The 18,190-nt window shown below is 35.1% G+C and overlaps 1 protein-coding gene and 2 pseudogenes across 7 annotated transcripts in view; 2 read left to right on the top strand and 1 right to left on the bottom strand.

Moving 5' to 3' along the window:
• Pign (phosphatidylinositol glycan anchor biosynthesis class N) overlaps positions 1–18,190 on the top strand; it is a 129,155-nt gene that overhangs the window by 32,345 nt on the left and 78,620 nt on the right. The window lies entirely within an intron of this gene.
• On the bottom strand, positions 1,919–2,281 carry LOC141422454 (small ribosomal subunit protein eS25 pseudogene; annotated as a pseudogene).
• On the top strand, positions 2,669–6,144 carry LOC109681404 (KATNB1-like protein 1 pseudogene; annotated as a pseudogene).

Consider the following 18,190-nt stretch of genomic DNA (forward strand, 5'->3'; position numbering starts at 1 on the left):
AAATTCAGATTTTTTTTATGAGTCTTAGGGATATGAATGAATGACTTCATTGGAATTATTTTTGACAAGCTCTGCAACATTAATGTGATTTTCATAAACTAGAAAAGCTTAAATATTGTATTGCTTTCCAAAAAATGTGGTCATAGGCCTGAGTTTATGTACTTGTGTATGTGTATGTATGTATGGATGGATCTATGGGAAAGTAAAAATAAAGCAAAATTAGCATTTATGCAAATTATGATTGTATAAAATAAACTACCCTAAATATATCATTAGGATAGTATATCATATATATCTGTTATGCTTATTTGAATTTCCTCTTTTTATCATATAATAAAATTAAGATTTGTCAATGGACTGGCTCCTGAGGAATATGTAGGTGTTTCTCCATTTTAAAAGAAATATTTACATGCCATAATCCCAGCTAGTTGGGAGACAGAGATCAAGAAGATTGTAGTTTGAGGCCAGCCCATGCAAAATGTTAGCAAGACCTCATCTCAACGAAACAGGCTGGGCCTATAGTGGCATGCCTGTAATCTCAGCTATGCAGGAGGCATAAGTAAGAGGATCACAATTGGAGGCCTATCCCTGGCCCAAAGCATAGGACCCTATCTAAAAATACACTGAAGCAAACAAGGGCTTGGTGCATTGCTCAAAAGGTTGATGGAGCATCTGCTTAGCAAGCATGAGACCCCGAGTTCAGACCCCAGTACCAACAAAAAAGAAGAAATATTTATTGATTGACTATGTGTACTGTAAATACAACAGTGAACAGGATAGACAAAAGCTTTACCTTTATAGAACTTGCTTACTCTGGAGCAGTAGAGGCATACCATAACAAAATAAATAAATGAATAAGAAACACATTATCAATTTTTGGTAAGCACAAAATTCACAGGACCTTGAGACTAAAAATAACTGAGGGTTAGTTTGGACCAGCCACTTTAGAAAGGCTGGTCAGGGAAAGACTGCCTGACTTCTTCCACTTGGCCTGGTGGCTCACCCAATAAACTTCCCCTACTATGTTGCTCAACCTCTGCGTGAATGTTGTTACACATATTTAGTGCTACTACTAACTTTGTATCACCAGGGGGCCTAACCTGCCCACTAGGCCACCTGCCTTGGAGCAAAGTGATCAGCCCTGTCTATAGACTTATCTGGCTAAAAAGCACCACTTGCTGAAAGCCCAAATTATTGCCAGAGAAGCCTAAGGTAAATGAAAAGTTGACTCTTCAAGATATACAGTTCAAAGAACAGAACCTAAAGGTATTGAAACCCTCCAGACTATTTAGGAAACTATTGTATCAATAAAATAAACCAGCATCTACTTTACAAAGTGAGAAAGGGTACAAGATGCTTTAAAAAGAAAATAAGGAAGCTGGGCATGGTATCTTGTAATGCCAGCACTCGAGAGGCTGAGGCTGGAGGATCGTGAGTTTATGTATAGTGAGACTTTACCTCAAAAAGCCAAAAGGAAAAGGAAAAGAAATGCAACTAAAAACTTAAAAGATAAATTGTACAAGAGTTGTTCGGATGAGAGGCAAATCCTCTAAATGGCAACAGGAATTAAGTACCTGAAGCTAAATGAAATGAATTTGAAGTTTTAGCTGAATTGAGTAGGAAGCTGAAGAGATTAACAACAGGATGGTGTGTGCATGCATACACTTCTTCATCCACTCCCCCACTTGACAGGAAGCCTGCTTGATAAAAGCAGCACCTCACTATGGCGTGGTGGTTTTGAGCAGTTGCTAGAGGCGTGAGGAAGGGAATCCAACATTGTCACATGGATCAAGGCTTTAAAAGGAAGAGAGTAGAAAGTCTAGTCAAAGCAGAAGACTTGCTCTTCAGTGATCAGTATTTATTTATTTTTGATGTAATAAAGTTTTATTTTTCCAAATGCATAGTTGGTTGGACAAGTTCATGCATCTTCTCCAGCAGCTGGAGCATCTCCACCCTTAGTATTTCTTGTATAAATTACTTGAGCTCTGTGCTTTGAAACCAATTTACTAAGGAGCTCCTGAAGGGCTGCCCTGGTCAGAGAACCCCAAATCTTTAGTCTCTCAGAGATCTCAACTGGGGTTACAAGCTTATAGTTGGAAACTTCTTTACAGAGTTTGTCATAAATGGCCTTGTTAAACAGGGCTGGGTTGTTGAGCTCGTCCTAAACTTTGCCTTTGGACTACTTCTTTTTTGTCTTGCCCCCAGATTTGTTTACTGGGTCTTTGTCCTTCTTGGCTGACTTTCTGGCATCTTTCTTCTTCTTGGCATCCTTGGGTGGCATTGTGAAGCTGGGAGAGCAGTGGTGACCACTGCAGCCTTGCTAAGATGTCAGACAGAAAGGAAGTTCTTTTCACCGACAGGCCCAGAAACCCCCGCCCCTGAGTAGTATTTAAATAGTAGTCAAGCTAATGTAAATATTAGTTTTCAGCTTTTAAAGTCAATCCTTAGGCAAAGCGGGGAAAAATTAATTATGATTATAGAATAGAATGCAGACGTCACCAAGCTTGACAATGCACAGGTGCACTTAACAGTTTGGAAGTCAGCAGGGTAAGAAAATTTAGATAGAATAGCAGTGGTACTACTGCTCTCATAAATTAGAATATGGAAAATTCTGTCTATAGTTGAGAAAATAAAATGGAGGTTTAGATACTAAGTTATTAAAGTAACCATGATGCAAACAAGGAAGTAAAAATAGTGAGATGCACAATTTAAGTAGGGAGCAGGGTCAGAGACAGCAGCAAGTCAACAAAAAGTGCCTCAAAAAAAAAAGGTAGAAGGGAAGAAGATTGAGAAAATGAAAGTAAGTAGCTACCAGAATAACTCAAAACAGACACATGTGAAAAATTTTTGTCTCTGGGTTGGTGAACTGAGAAATGACAAGGATAGGGCATAAATTTGTGGAGTGTCACTATGTTGATATGTTTGGTTTTTAAACACTATATGCATGTATTGCTTTGGCAAACATTTTTTAAAGTAACAAGAGCTAGGGTGGAGTGTCTATAATTCCAGCCTGTCAGGAGGCTGAGTTGGGAGGATTGAGGCCAGCCTGGAAAACATACTGAGACCCTGTTGCAAAAAAACAAACAATGACAATGACAAATATACGTGTGTATGTGTACATATATATATAATTGCAAAAATAATAAAAACATAACAAATGAAATAGGTATTTTAGTCAATCAAATAGAATATGTAGTGTACATAGTCTATTAGTAGCAGAAGTAAAGTACCAAAAATAAATTAATGAAAAATGTGTATTATGGAAAAAAATGATAAAATTTTACTTTGATTCTAATAGAAAATATAAATAAATAAGTGTTGAATAGCAGCATTCAATGTTGTAAAAACTGTCAGTTCTTTCTAAGCTGATTACTAAATAGAATGTAATAACAAAAGAATTTTTCATAGAACTCAAGATGATTCTCAGATTTATTTAGAAAACTACTCTCAAGAATAGATTAGTATTGAGAAAGAAGAAGAGAAGAACAAGATAAAGAGATTTGCTCTACTAGATAGCAAGACGCATTCTAAAGCTTCTATAACAAAGGTGATATTGATGCAGGCTAAACATAGATTACTGGAACTGATTTGATAGTATAAAAGAGATTAATGTCTGTACAGGATTTGGTTTTGATTAAATCTGGCATTTTAAATTGGTGGACAAAAGAATTGCACTGGGAAAATTAACTATTCCCTTGGAAAAATATGGCTGGATTCCCTACCTTCTTCATTCACAAAACTAAATTCTACATAGACTAAAAAACATTTTAAAATAAGTAAAACTATGAAACCTATAAATAAGACATAAAATATAAATATAATTTGCTTATCTCAAAATTAAGTGCTTCTAGGCTGGATGTGGTAGTGCACTCCTGTAATTTCAGCACTTGGGAAAGCTGAGGCAGGAAGGTCCTGAGTGTGAGGCCAACCTGAGCTGCATGATGCAACCCATCTTTAAAAAAAAAACCAAAACAAAACAGTAACAAGGCTGTTTGTCAGTGCTGCGCTGGGCTGAGGTGCTGTGGTACCATGAAGTGCTGGTATTTAAAGGATTGTGGCATCTGAAATCCACAATGTTAAAAAACAGAACTTTTGTGATAACATTGAGGATCATTCCCTTGATCTTCCTAGAAAAAGGATCTCTAATTTCACTAATAAGAACACGAAGGAGGTTAAGAAATCTCCAAAACTGTTGGTTTCTTATGTAAATAAAACAGTTGGACAAGCTGTGAAAAGCCCAGATAAACTATGTAATGCGATCTATCACAGAAAGAAAGTTCATAATCCCTTTCCAAATTCCTGTAACAGAAAAAAAGCAGTGCCCTATAAGTGAGGGGTGTGACATGGCAAATAAAGAAAATGGACTGGCTTATGCAGGCCTCCTGCCTGGAAAGTTATCCCGTGACAGTTGGACATACTTGATTAACTCCAATTGAGGCTGGTTTGCACAGTCAGAAAGCTGGTCATCAAAATACAGTGGATTTTTTTCTGAACTTTCTCAGGACCACGAAACAGTGGCTCAAGTTTTATTCAGCAAGAATTTGAGATTGAATGTAGCTTTAACTTTCTGGAGAAGGAGAAGTGTAAGTGAACTTGTAGCTTATTTGGCGAGGATAGAAGACCACGGAGTTGCGGTAGATTGCCTTCCTGTGCTCACAATAGCTTGCAGGAAGGAAAGCGGTCTATCTCACTTGGCTGCTGTGTGGACTTGTTGCCTCTAGTAAAGTCATTACTTAAAAGCAAATGTGAAGAATATGTAATAGTTGGTTTGAATTGGCTTCAAGCAGTAATAAAAAACTGGTGGTCAGAACTATCACCCAAAGCAGAAGTTAAAAGATGGAAATATTAGAATTTTAAGAAAACAACTTAGTGAATTGTGGGAACAGGAAAAAAATTGTCTTACTTTGTTAATATACTGGTAATATAGCTAAAGATGTAGATGTTTATTCATTACAGTTGCATTGAGAGATTTCATCTGCTAAAGAACATTTGGTTATTCCAGACATTGCTGGGCTATACGATTTCCAAAAATAGGTCTCTTCTGAGAACTGTGAACTGTGGAAGAAATCAAAACCATTTTTCTTTTAAAAAGCTGCATAACGAAACCACTAATGAAACCCTAATAATATACTTCACATTGAGGTGGAAAAATATCCAAAAAGAGCAGCTTCAACTTGAATGAGGTAAAGTATGCTATGATGATTGTCGCCTGTGCTGCTTTGGGATTCCTATGATTTGGTAACACTGTTTCAGAACTATTGGTCTTAATGCAGTCCTGCAAAGGAATATAATTTATACTACGTGAAAAAACAGAACAGGACTTATTACTAGGAACTACAAAGACCAATCATCATTAGTTTTTATTGTATTTTATAAAAAACACATGTATGCAGCTATTTCTTATGTTGAAAAGACTTTGAAAACTAAAAACACCATAGTAAGCCATCAGTGGTAAAATTTTTGTCCACACTGATACTGTGCTTACAAAATGCCTTAATTATCAATAAGCCAATGTGATATGATACTAATATGTTTTTAACAAATTAAAACCAATCATGCTTCTGGCATGGTAAAGTCAGGGAACTAAATCAGGGGCTTACGTTCATATAGAGTGTTATTGTTGAGACATATTCCACACCATTTTTTAAACTTAAGAGTGTATTTTTATGTTATCATTCGCTGGTAAATGGATGGAATTGGAGAACATCATTCTGAGTGAGGTTAGCCTGGCTCAAAAGACCAAAAATCCTATGTTCTCCCTCATATGTGGACATTAGATCAAGGGCAAACACAACAATGGGATTGGACTTTGAGCACATGATAAAAGCGAGAGCACACAATGGAGGGGTGAGGATAGGTAAGACACCTAAAAAATTAGCTAGCATTTGTTGCCCTTAACGCAGAGAAACTAAAGCAGACACCTTAAAAGCAACTGAGGCCAATAGGAATAGGGGACCAGGAACTAGAGAAAAGGGTAGATTAAGAAGAATTAACCTAGAAGGTAAGACACACGCACAGGAAATTAATGTGAGTCAACTCCCTGTATAGCTATCCTTATCTCAACCAGCAAAAACCCTTGTTCCTTCCTATTATTGCTTATACTCTCTCTACAACAAAATTAGATATAAGGGCAAAATAGTTTCTGCTGGGTATTGAGGGAGGGAGAGGGAGGGGGCGGAGTGGGTGGTAAGGGAGGGGGTGGGGGCAGGGGGGAGAAATGAACCAAGCCTTGTGTGCACATATGAATAATAAAAGAAAAATGAAAAAAAAAAAAAAGAAAATGTGGTATCTATACACAATGGAATTTTATGCAGCCATGATGAAGAACGAAATGGTATCATTCGCTGGTAAATGGATGGAATTAGAGAACATCATTCTGAGTGAGGTTAGCCTGGCCCAAAAGACCAAAAATCGTATGTTCTCCCTCATATGTGGACATTACATCAAGGGCAAACACAACAAGGGGATTGGACTATGAGCACATGATAAAAGCGAGAGCACACAAGGAAGGGGTGAGGATAGGTAAGACACCTAAAAAATTAGCTAGCATTTGTTGCCCTCAACGCAGAGAGACTAAAGCAGATACCTTAAAAGCAACTGAGGCCAATAGGAAAAGGGGACCAGGAACTAGAGAAAAGGTGAGATCAAAAAGAATTAACCTAGAAGGTAACACCCACGCACAGGAAATCAATGTGAGTCAACTCCCTGTATAGCTATCCTTATCTCAACCAGCAAAAACCCTTGTTCCTATTATTGCTTATACTCTCTCTTCAACAAAATTAGAAATAAGGGCAAAATAGTTTCTGGTGTGTATTGAGGGGGTGGGGGGGAGAGGGAGGGGGCGGAGTGGGTGGTAAGGGAGGGGGTGGGGGCAGGGGGGAGAAATGACTCAAGCCTTGTATGCACATATGAATAATTAAATAAATAAATAAATAAATAAAATTATTAAAGGATAAAAAAAAAGTTGAAAGAAAAAAAAAAAGAGTGTATTTTTAGTATTTGATTTTTTTTGCCAGAATCTTCATATCATGTATGTATGTGTTATCCCTATACAAAGAAAAAGGAGAATATGTATTTGTATGAATGTTTAACTGGAAATGACCGTGGTGTTGGCTAATTTATATTCACTTTTTATTGTTGATTTTTAATATTTTTCATTTCTGTATTGTTTAAATAGCCTTCATTTGAGTGAATTCACTAAATATTTTTTAAAAAAGAAAAAAAATAACAAAAACGAACAACCTTCTTTTAGATAAAATAAACCATAGAAAGTTACATAAGTTTCAGATTAGAAGGAAATAGTTTTAAAATATTTAATAAGCATTGTAATTTGCACTGTATAAAGAATTTTATGCATCAGTAGGAAAAATGAATTTCCTTATTGAATATGGACAAATAAGTGAAAATTCACAAAGGATAATAGGCAATAATTCCTAAATTATAAAAAGATCTACATCATATTTATTGGGCATTTAAAAAAGCTGTTTTTTATGCTATGTGTTTCACATGTATTAAATTATTCCTAACTCTGTCAAGCAGTTCCTCTTATTTCCCCCATTTTACAAATTAGGAGACTGTCATGAAGAAATAATTTTTCGGAGCGTTTCTCCCTGTAAGTAGCAGTTAGTACTTAAAACCAGGTAGACTGGCTCCAGAGGCCAGTATACTCTTAGCTGGTTACAGCTTTGTAGCATCTCTTAGAAGTACAAAGCAGCTGGTCCTTACCTGAACTCCTTACCTCACGCTCAAAATGCAATTCTGCTTTCCAAATAAATCACTATATATATGCCCAAACTATGTGCCTAAGAAAATTCACCTCTCAAAGTGTATTGTGAGAGAAATAATTGTATGTGTATACTATTTTTTTTGGTGAAAACTGGAAACAATTGTCCATCAGTAGGAAGATTCATTAAATTAATTAACAAGGGTGATACTCATATTCATACTGTGAACTAGCATGTGGCAGTTTAAGAAGAATGAGGTGAACTCATACATAATTACATAAGTAAGTTGGTAAGGTATTGTTGAGGGAAAACTATATACATAGCTATGATATACTGTGATATCATTAACCTTAAAAGTATATAATAATACTGTTACACATTTGACTGCATCGGAAAAAGTACACATGCCTAACTGATGTATGCTTTAATGAGGATATTAGCTAGCATTGTAATAAGAATTTGTTAGTTAAATACCAAGTTATATAAAATAGGAAGAAACCAGAACTGGGTAGAATTTTCAATTTATTCAAAGTGATTTTTCAGCTGGGCGCCGGTGGCTTACGCCTGTAATCCTATTTACTTAGGAGGCAGAGATCAGGAGGATCGCGGTTCAAAGCCAGCTCGGGCAAATAGTTCAGGAGACCCTATTTCAAAAAAACCCATTGCAAAAGAGGGCTGGAGTAGTTTAAGGTGTAGGTCATGAGTTCAAACTCCAGGGCTGCAGAGGGGAAAAAAAGTGATTTTTTTTTTTTTTTATCATTTGGGGAGATATGAATGACATAAATTGTGTTACATTTTTTTTTAAAAGAGTATTTGCTTTTACCCACTCTTTCATTGAGGTATTTTGAAATAGATGTATTTGGGAGCAGTGACTGAGTGTTAGCTCTGCATTATAACTCTTTAATGTTCAATATAGCAGGAAGAACCACCATTACCACTTACCATCTGAGTACAGTGGACCTTTTAATTTCTGTTTCTCCAATCCAAAGATTTTTTCCACTTCTACGTCATGTTTCTTTTTAATCACCTTTCTGTATGCACATAATGTCAGCATTGTCTTAGAAGTTGTATCAAGAAGATATTGGCCCTAAATATCATAAAAAGTGAATGAATATTATTGTGACACATCCTTTTAGCAGAACAGCCTCAGTTCATGTCACAAACTGTTGTGTGAGGAAATCTTTATATAAGGAATACTATATTTCCTTTTGGTCCTTAGCAATATATTGTTCATGCTGTATTCTTAAGTTTGGGAAAATTTGTGTTAAGATATTGACATCTGAAAATGTCATTCTAAGGGACATTCTAAAGTTCCTCCCTTTGTTATTTAAATACTGGTTTTATTTTTTAATTTTATTTATTTATTTTTTTACCTTAGACTGAGTATATATTTTTTTTCATTTTTCTTTTATTATTCATATGTGCATACAAGGCTTGGTTCATTTCCCCCCCCCTGCCCCCACCCCCTCCCTTACCACCCACTCCATCCCCTCCCCCCCCAATACCCAGCAGAAACTGTTTTGCCCTTATTTCTAATTTTGTTGTAGAGAGAGTAAATACTGGTTTTAATATAAACCTTACTGCCACTTCATTAGTATGATTTACTGATTCTTTACAAGATATGTAATCTTCTACTTCAAAACTAAATTTCTGAGATTTTACTGACATGATTTCACCAGCATCACCAGATTTTCAATTAATAGTATTTCTACCATCCTTCCATCATCTTGTTTAATCTTTTCTAGAATATTCTGAATAATTTGTGGATAATGAAATAATTCCTAGGGTGATGAAGTAACAAACGTTATATGATGTAGAAAAATTAAGATTGCTAATACCCTGCATGTATCTTAGATTTGTCCTTAGGGTTCTTATTGGTAATTGTAGATCATATTTTATCCTACTTATTTAAAGAAATAAGTGAAAATTCTCTTTGATATTTTAAAGACATCATAAAAGAGTAAAAGTCATAAAATTTTCCTTCTGACAAAGACTGTTCACAAACTGAAAGCTAAAATTGGGTCCTGTGGAGTGTGGTGGTATGCTAAGGAATGACCAGCAGGGGGAGCCATATGACCAAGAGAATCATGAAAGGTTCAACTAATTGTGCTAGTACCTTAAAAAGGAAAAACACTATAGTTCAAGAAGTGCTTACTTTAGAGCCCAAAGTAAGACACGAGAAAAAATTCTGTGAAATGAGAAAAAAACATAAAAGCTCTTTTAGGTGACATTTTAGGGGTAAAATTGGAATTAGAAAGGAGATATCTACCTTGCCATCAGAAGCAAAATATCTGATATCTTTTATTTGAAAAACACTGTGTAAGTTCAAGAAACTCAAAGGGATTTTACAAAAAATTTAAATGCATTTTCTACTAAAATGGCAAAGTTATTGTTTCATTTTCATATATTTGTTTCCTTTAGGCTAATACATTCTAAAGTTCCTTTGTTATTTAAATATTGGTTTTAATATAAACCTTACTACCACTTCATTAGTATGATTTACTGATTCTTTACAAGATATGTAATCTTCTACTTCAAAACTAAATTTTATCTTTTAAAAATAGTTTTTATAAGTTACATATATATAGAAAAATATTAATTTATTCACTTATAACATGAAAGATATGATTCTACATCATAGATCATGCTAAAGGAGTTCAAATTGTTCTAGAAATAAATTTCTATCCTTCTTGTCTTTTTTAAAAAATCTAAATAGATATTTTTAAAAGGAATGAACATGTATTGCTAAAATATTAGGTCCGTGGTTATATGCGAGTGAAATATTTTTTATAACAAAAATCAGACTAAGAAAGATGAAAACTTCAAATGGCAGCACTTTGAGGAGCTCCTGTCCTCCAAACACTGGTTCACCTTAAATAATTGGTAAAATTTTTGATAATCCTAAAATGTAGCATACTTTGTTTTAGCAATGTTCAAATAACCATGAAATAGGAATAGTAGCATAGCAAAGAAATGTGCACTGTTTGCCACATTACTTACTTCTCTTTGTTTTTACTTAGGTGTATAGCGTGTTGATTATAGATCCTTTAAAAACTTCGTGTTTTCTTTAAGTATGTTGACTTTCAGGTTAATATTCTATTCGTTTATTTTATACCTGTAACCATGTATAGATTCAGAGGAAAACTAATAAGGAAGGGTCCTTGACTTTTTGAAGCAGCCTGAATTTTGGTAGATTGTAGGAAGGCATATTAGTTTCCATAACAAACTGCTACAACCTGGATAGCTTAACACAATAGAAATTTTTTCTTTCACAGTGCTGGGGCACTTTAACACATGGGCCTTTGGGGACATTCCAGGTCCAAACTACAGCATTATTTCAAAATAAGGTTACTTTCACAGGTACCAGGGGTTAGAACCTCAAAATATCTTCTTGGGGGACACAATTCAATTCTCAACAAAAGGTAGTAGTTCCCATTTATCATAATTTTAGCTATTACAGAGAAATAATCTGTAATATTCATTAACTGTTAACACTTACTCAGTGTTTATTGTTTTCCTGCGGTGTGCCAGGCACTGTACTAGGTGCTGGAAAATAAAAATAGACATAGCACCCGCCTTCTCTGTACTTAAAGTCTAGTGCAAACATACAGAGGGAAAGCAAAAGTTATAACAGCATGGTAAGGAATAGATCAGTGTAGCATAAGTGATGTCTTGTTTTTATAGAACACTTGAGGAACATCAAACCTACTCATGAGAGATGCATATCTACAGAAAGTAGAGAAATTAAACAACTACAGTGAAGGTGTTGAAGGCAAGAGGGCTTCTGTATTTCCTCTTGCCTTTGAGAGGAATGTGAGATGAAGAGGCGAGAAGCCATCCACTAAGCATACTGCTGAGGTAGCAACTAACTTGGCACTAGTTGCTGTGGACTATTGTGGTTCTGAGTAGGTAAAAAGCAACAAGGCAGGGGAAAAGGAACCCTTGTACTGTTTGTGGGAATGTAAATTAAGGCAACCTCTATGGAAATCAGTATGTAGGTTCATCAAAAACTTAAAAACAGAACTACCTTATGACCCTGCTATACTACTCTTGGGCATATATACCCAAAGGAGTGTAAATCAACATACAAAAGAGGTACCTGCACAACCCTATTTATCACAGCACTATTCACAATAGCCCTGCAAAAGGCATAATTGCATTTTTCTTTATTGCTGCAAAACACTCCATTGTGTGTCACATTGTATGCCATGTTTTCTTTTATTCTTATTATTCTTATTATTCATTTATTCACATATGCATACATTGTTTGGGTCATTTCTCCCCCCTGCCTCCCTCCCCCACAACCCCCCCCCTCACTTCCAGGCAGAGCCTGTTCTGCCCTTATCTCTAATTTTGTTGAAGAAAAGACATAAGCATAATAAGACAATCATTCAATCATTGGTTGTTGAGCACCTTGGCTGATTCTATAGCTTCACAGCTGTGGATAATGTATATATCCAGGAGTGGTATAGCTAGATCATATGGTAGTTGTATATTTAGAGGTTTCTTTTAAGAATTTCCATACTGATTGCCACAGTGGCTGTACTAATTTACATTTCCACCAACAGTGGAAATCCTTACCAGCATTTGTTTGTTTGTTTTCTTATTGTGACTGGGATGAATGGAATATGAGAGTAGTTTTGATAATTTATTTCCTGATGACTGAAGACATTCAACATTTTTTTCATGTGTTTATTGGCCATTGCTACTTTTTTTTTTTTCTTTTTGATGGTGGTGGTACTTAGCTTTGGACAGGGCTTTGTACTTGCTAGACAGGCACTCTACCCCATGAGCAATGTCTCCAGCCCTTTTGCTCTGGTTATTTTTGAGAGAGGGTCTTGCTTTTTCCCCTAGGCTGGCCTGGTCCATGATTCTTCTATTTATGCTGCCTGCAGTCGCTGGAATGATAGATGCATACCACCAAGCCCAGTTTTTTTTTTTTGTCCTGGGCTGGCCTGGAACCATGTTCCTCCCAGTCTCAGCCTCCCAAGTAACTGGGATGATGGATGACAGGCATGTACCACCACACTCAGCTCTTGGTTGAGATGAGGGTCTCATGAACTTGAGACATGACCCTCCCAATCCTGCCTCCCTAGTAGTTAGGATTATAGACATAAGCTTGTATTACTTCTTTTGAAAACTGTTCAGTTAATTTGCCCATTTACAGATTGGATTATTTATTCTTTTGGCATTTAATTTTTGCCAAAAAATTAAATATATTAAAATTAAATATATGTTGTAGATATTAATCCCGTCAGGTAAATAGCTCACAAAAATTTTCTCATTCTGTAGGTTATTTCTTCATTCTTTCTTTCCCCTTGAAATACAGAAGCTTTTTAATTTGCTGCAATCCTGTTTGTCCGTTCTTGTTGTTACTTCCTGAGTTATTGGATTCTTTTTCAGAAGTCACTACCTGTCTATGTCTTGAAGTCTTTCTCCCTATGTTTTCTTCTAGTAGCTTTAGTCTTAAGTCTTACATTAAGATCTTTGACTCATTTTGAATTGATTTTGTACAGGGTGGGAGATTGGGATTTAGTTTCAGTCATCTACATTATGGATATCCAGTTTTCCCAGCACCATTTGTTGAAGAGGCTCTTTCTCTAAGGTGTGTTTTTGGCACCTTTGTACAGAATCAGTTGACTGTAGCCCTGTAAGTTTATTTCTAGAACCTCTATTCTATTGACTTAGTCTACTTACCTGTTTTTGTGGTAGTACCATGTTGGGTTTTTGTTTGTTTTTGCTATGGATCTATAGTACAATTTGAAGTCAGATATGATCTTTAGCTTTGATCTTTTGGTTTAGGATTGCTGTGACTGTTCAGAGTCTTTTGTGCTTCCATATGACTGTTATGATTGTTTTTTCTAGATCACTTTTGGTAAGATGACATTTTAACAATATTAATTTTGCTGATTCATAAACAAGGAGGTTTTCCATTTTCTTGAGTCTTTACTTTCTTTCAGTGTTTTACTGTTTCATTGTAGAGGTCTTTTCACCTCTCTGGTTAAGGTTATTCTTAAGTAGGGTTTTGTGTTTTCTTTGAGGGTATTGTGAATAGGATTGTTTTCCTGATTTCTATCTCATTCCTTCCTGCTGGCCTCCGCCAATTCTTCATTTATACTTTTTACCATAAGCAAATCCCATCATCTCCAAAAATGAATTCCATAGAATTCTTTAGTTTGCCACATAACAAATGTCTAATAGGATAAGAGTAAAAGAAAATAATCAAATTCTACCTCTTACCTCCCACCTCCACAAATTTTGCAATTCAAAAATTGTACATTTTTTGTTGTGATGTCATAAATAGTATTGTGTGTGTGTATGTCTCTATGTGTGTGTTGCTAGGAATCAATCCCACAGCCTCACACATGCAAGGCAAGTGCTCTACCACTTAGTTATACACCCAGCCCTGTATTATAAAATCCAGTCCTGATGAAAGCAGTGGTACATACCTATAGTTCCAGCTACTCAGGAGGCTGAGGCAGGAGAATCACTTGAATCCAGGAATTCTAAGCCAGACTGGGCAACATAGCAAGACCCCCTCTAAAAAATATCTACATATCCATATCTGTCTGTCTATCTATCTATCTATCTATCTATCTAGTTCTTGATGGTTTATAGTAATCACAAGCTCACAAAAATTTTGTAACTTCATTTAAAAATTATTACGGTTTTCCAAATTGTTCTTTCTTAGTTATGTATGATTTCAAGACAAATTAATATCCTAGTAGGAGCTGGGAACTTCACTAGCTCAGTGTTAGAGTGCTTGCCTGGTGTTCATGAGGCATCTCACAAAAATGAAAAAAGAAACTTACTGAGCATTTATAAATACAACTAGTCCATTGTTCTGTTATGTAAGTATACAAAGATGGAATTTAGTAATAATCTTTGATTTATGGGGATTAGCATATTATAAAGAATTATTTTTCTATTGTGGAATTTTAAGAATGGGAATCATTATACCATAATTGAATTAAAGGAATCCAGGTTACAACTTTTCTGCTTATCCCAGAAGGGTGAGTTTATCCTACTTTAAAATAGGTAAGAAATTTTAATTCTACATCTTTATTAAACATTCTATTTTAAGGCAAAGAGCTTAAAAAGCATTCCATAATAGAATAATGTAGAGAACAACCTCACTAGTCATGGGAGAAAAATAATTTCATGTTGGAAATTCTGTTTTTCACTTTTGAGTTACCCCTCAAATTTTGGGGTATGGTAATGTGGCTAAATGGGCACTTGTACAAATTGCTCTTGGCAGTTGAAATATGTATAATCATTCTTGGAGAGTAAATTCTATAAAGTGAGGAACTTTAAAATGTCTGTAATCTTTAACCTAATGATTCCATTGTGTGATACATATTTTCAGGAAAAAAAAGTCTTTGCCCCAAGATATTCATCACAAGATAATTTATAATCAAAAAAGGTGAAAACCGTGTAATTGAACAATAACATGTCTGCTAGATAGACTATAAAACAATCATTAAACATTCTGTTTTCAGATTAGTATGTCTTAGTATAATGCTTATAATGTAATCATAAATAAAATACAAATTATGAAATTATATATTTAGTAAGATGATACCTACATTAAAAACTTGTATGTGTATGTGTGTGTGTGAGAGAGAGAGAGAAGGAAAGGAAATTAAAAAATTCTAACATTGGTAAGATTTGTGCTCTGTAAGTGACTTTTATATTTTACTTAGGTTTTTTTATATTTATCAGTTATTAAAACTAATCATGTTTTTTGGTGAGAAAAAAAATTAAGAGTTTCTGTACTTTGTAGAATATACAAACTAGGTTTCTGAAATATATCCTATGAAAGAAAAGAGATTTATAACAAGGAAAAATAGGCAAGATGTAAAATAAATGAATATAATTTTGCTATTTTGAACATAGACTTTTTCATGGGACAGAAGACTAAAAAGACACATAACAAAATGTTCAAAACTATTGGAGAAGGCACTAAGGCACGTTATGCCTGGCATTCGAAGAAGAGAGCATCAGGTGGGGCCAGATTTGTCCTTGTGGGCAGGTTAAGGGTTATACCTTGTTTTCAAAATAGTGGATTTTAAGGCATGGTCATATTTGCTGTATTAAATAGCATGGTTTCTTTAGCTTTTCCTTAAGGAATTAAGTTAATTTTCAACCCTTTGTAGAGAATCAGTTGGCCATAGCCCTGTGAGTTTATTTCTGGGTCCTCTGTTCTATTGACTTAGTCTATTTACCTGTTTTTGTGGCAGCACCATGCTGGGTTTTGTTTGTATGTTTGTTTTTGCTATGGTTGTATAGTACAATTTGAAGTCATGTTGTGATACCTCCAGCTTTGATCTTTTCGATCAGTATTGCTGTGACTATTCAGGGTCTTTTGTGCTTCCATATGAATGTTAGGATTGTTTTTTTCTAGTTCTGTGAAAAATTTCATTGATCTTGCTACTGTTCTGAATCGTTTCCAAAACTCCTTGTCACTATTTTGTGCTATCAACTTAGAAGCAAGGAAGTGTTACGCAGTTGCATTGATTAAGAGGAAGTGATAAAAATCTGTAAAAGAAAATTAGTTGAGACAAAAATAATGTATAGTAATAGGAAGTTAAGTAGAACTTTAACTTGTATGGATAATTTAGAAATTTTTAGGTCGAAAACTTTCTGAACATCCATTCAGATGAATAGAATTCTTTTCAAAAGGTTGTGACCTTCGGAAGCAGATACTTTTCTGTACCACAGAGTAATCTGTTATATTCATGTATAACAATAAAATATTATCCAAATAGGTACTTTTTAGTGATAAGAATGTGGTTAAATGCTTTGATAAAGTTGCCTGAGTATATGTTAAGGTTATAGGGTTTGACCTCCATGGCTTGATAGGTGGATTCTGAGGTCTAAGCACAATGAACACTAATCCTTGGTCTCTTTGTAACTTACTGAAGCAACTTTTCCAAGACCACGATGACACTGCTGGCTGTCATTGTATCCCCTTCTTTTCAAAAATATCTCTGGCTTTCAATTGTACCTTAAATCAACTCAGTATTACCTTAGCCTCTGCATTTTAATGTGTGAAAGAAAATGCCTTATCTTCTATATCTTCTGCTATGGACTCATCCTCCTTCCTCTATCTAATGTGTTTTAATACTGATGAATTTTTCAAATAAGTTTAATATTTACAAAGAAAACTGCATAAATTGTTAGTGTACGAAATATGTATACTCTTACAATCAACACCAGTGTCAAAAATAGAACAAAACCACCCACAAATCTCTTCTTTGCCCCCTCCAGACCTCAATCTTGAGTAGTTTTACCCATTTCTGAACTTTACATAGAGAAAATACACAATATTTTCTCATTTATTCCTGGCTTCTTTTTTTTTAACAGATGTTTGATGTGGCAGTACTTGGTGGATTTTCACTGTTACATGGAATTTTGTGAATCTTCAATTTATTTATCTATTTTACTACTGATGAACATTTGGATTACTACTAATTTTTGTCTGTTATATAGTATGGATTTTTTTTTTCAATTTTTGTGTGGTACTGGGATTTGAACTCAGGGCTTCATGCTTGCAAAGCATGCGATCTGCCACTTGAGTCACACCTCCAGTCCATAGTGTGCATATTCTTGATGTACATATATGCACACATTTTTATTGGGTATACACTTAGGAGTAATGTTGTTGGGGCATAGACTGTACATATATTTAACTTTATTGGCTATTCCCAGTTCTCCAAAATGGTTGTACTCTGTGTTCTGTAAGGGAGGCAAATTTTCTTCTACTTTTATTTATATGTTTTTATTTTATTTATTTGTTGTTTTATTATTATTTTTTGCCAATTGCAAAACAGGACAAAATTTTATTGAAAATAGAGAAAAAACATAGGCAGGGGTTTTAAATAAAGCATTGCAAGAGAAAATGAGTGAGCTCCAGCCAGATGACTCGGAAACCAAAAGCCCCCTAACTTTTACTTTTACAAGTGTTTTCGGCTCAAGCTGGAGCATTAAATTGACATAACACAGATCAACAGGAGAAAAAATCAGAGAAATTAATGAAATCTTGTGTAGCACAGGAGCTATGTAATGAAGACTCGGTGATACAGTTAGAGATGAGCACTATCTACTGAGTTAGACAAAGAGTAGTAAGTCATGAAAATGTGGCAAGGCAGGGGGTCTAAGATGGTTAACTAGGTGGAGCAGCATCTAGAGGATATTCATCTAGCAAGGTTTGTTTGCACACGTTGCCCTGGCCTCAGTTTCCCATTCTTGATGAGCATGATGTTTGCCTTCTGAAATAGAATTTTTTCACGTGGGAAACAGAAAGGAAGGAGAGTAATCTTTTTACATCTGCTGTCTTCCATCTGCCTTTGACTCAAAATAGTTAGTATGCCAGAATCTCATATTTGTGACTCCCTAAATTACCACCAGTGGTATATAAGACTTCCAATTTCTCTTTATCCTCACCTACATTTGTTATTGTTAAT

This window comes from Castor canadensis, chromosome 4 (assembly GCF_047511655.1).
Source record: "Castor canadensis chromosome 4, mCasCan1.hap1v2, whole genome shotgun sequence".
Classification (NCBI taxonomy): domain Eukaryota; kingdom Metazoa; phylum Chordata; class Mammalia; order Rodentia; family Castoridae; genus Castor; species Castor canadensis.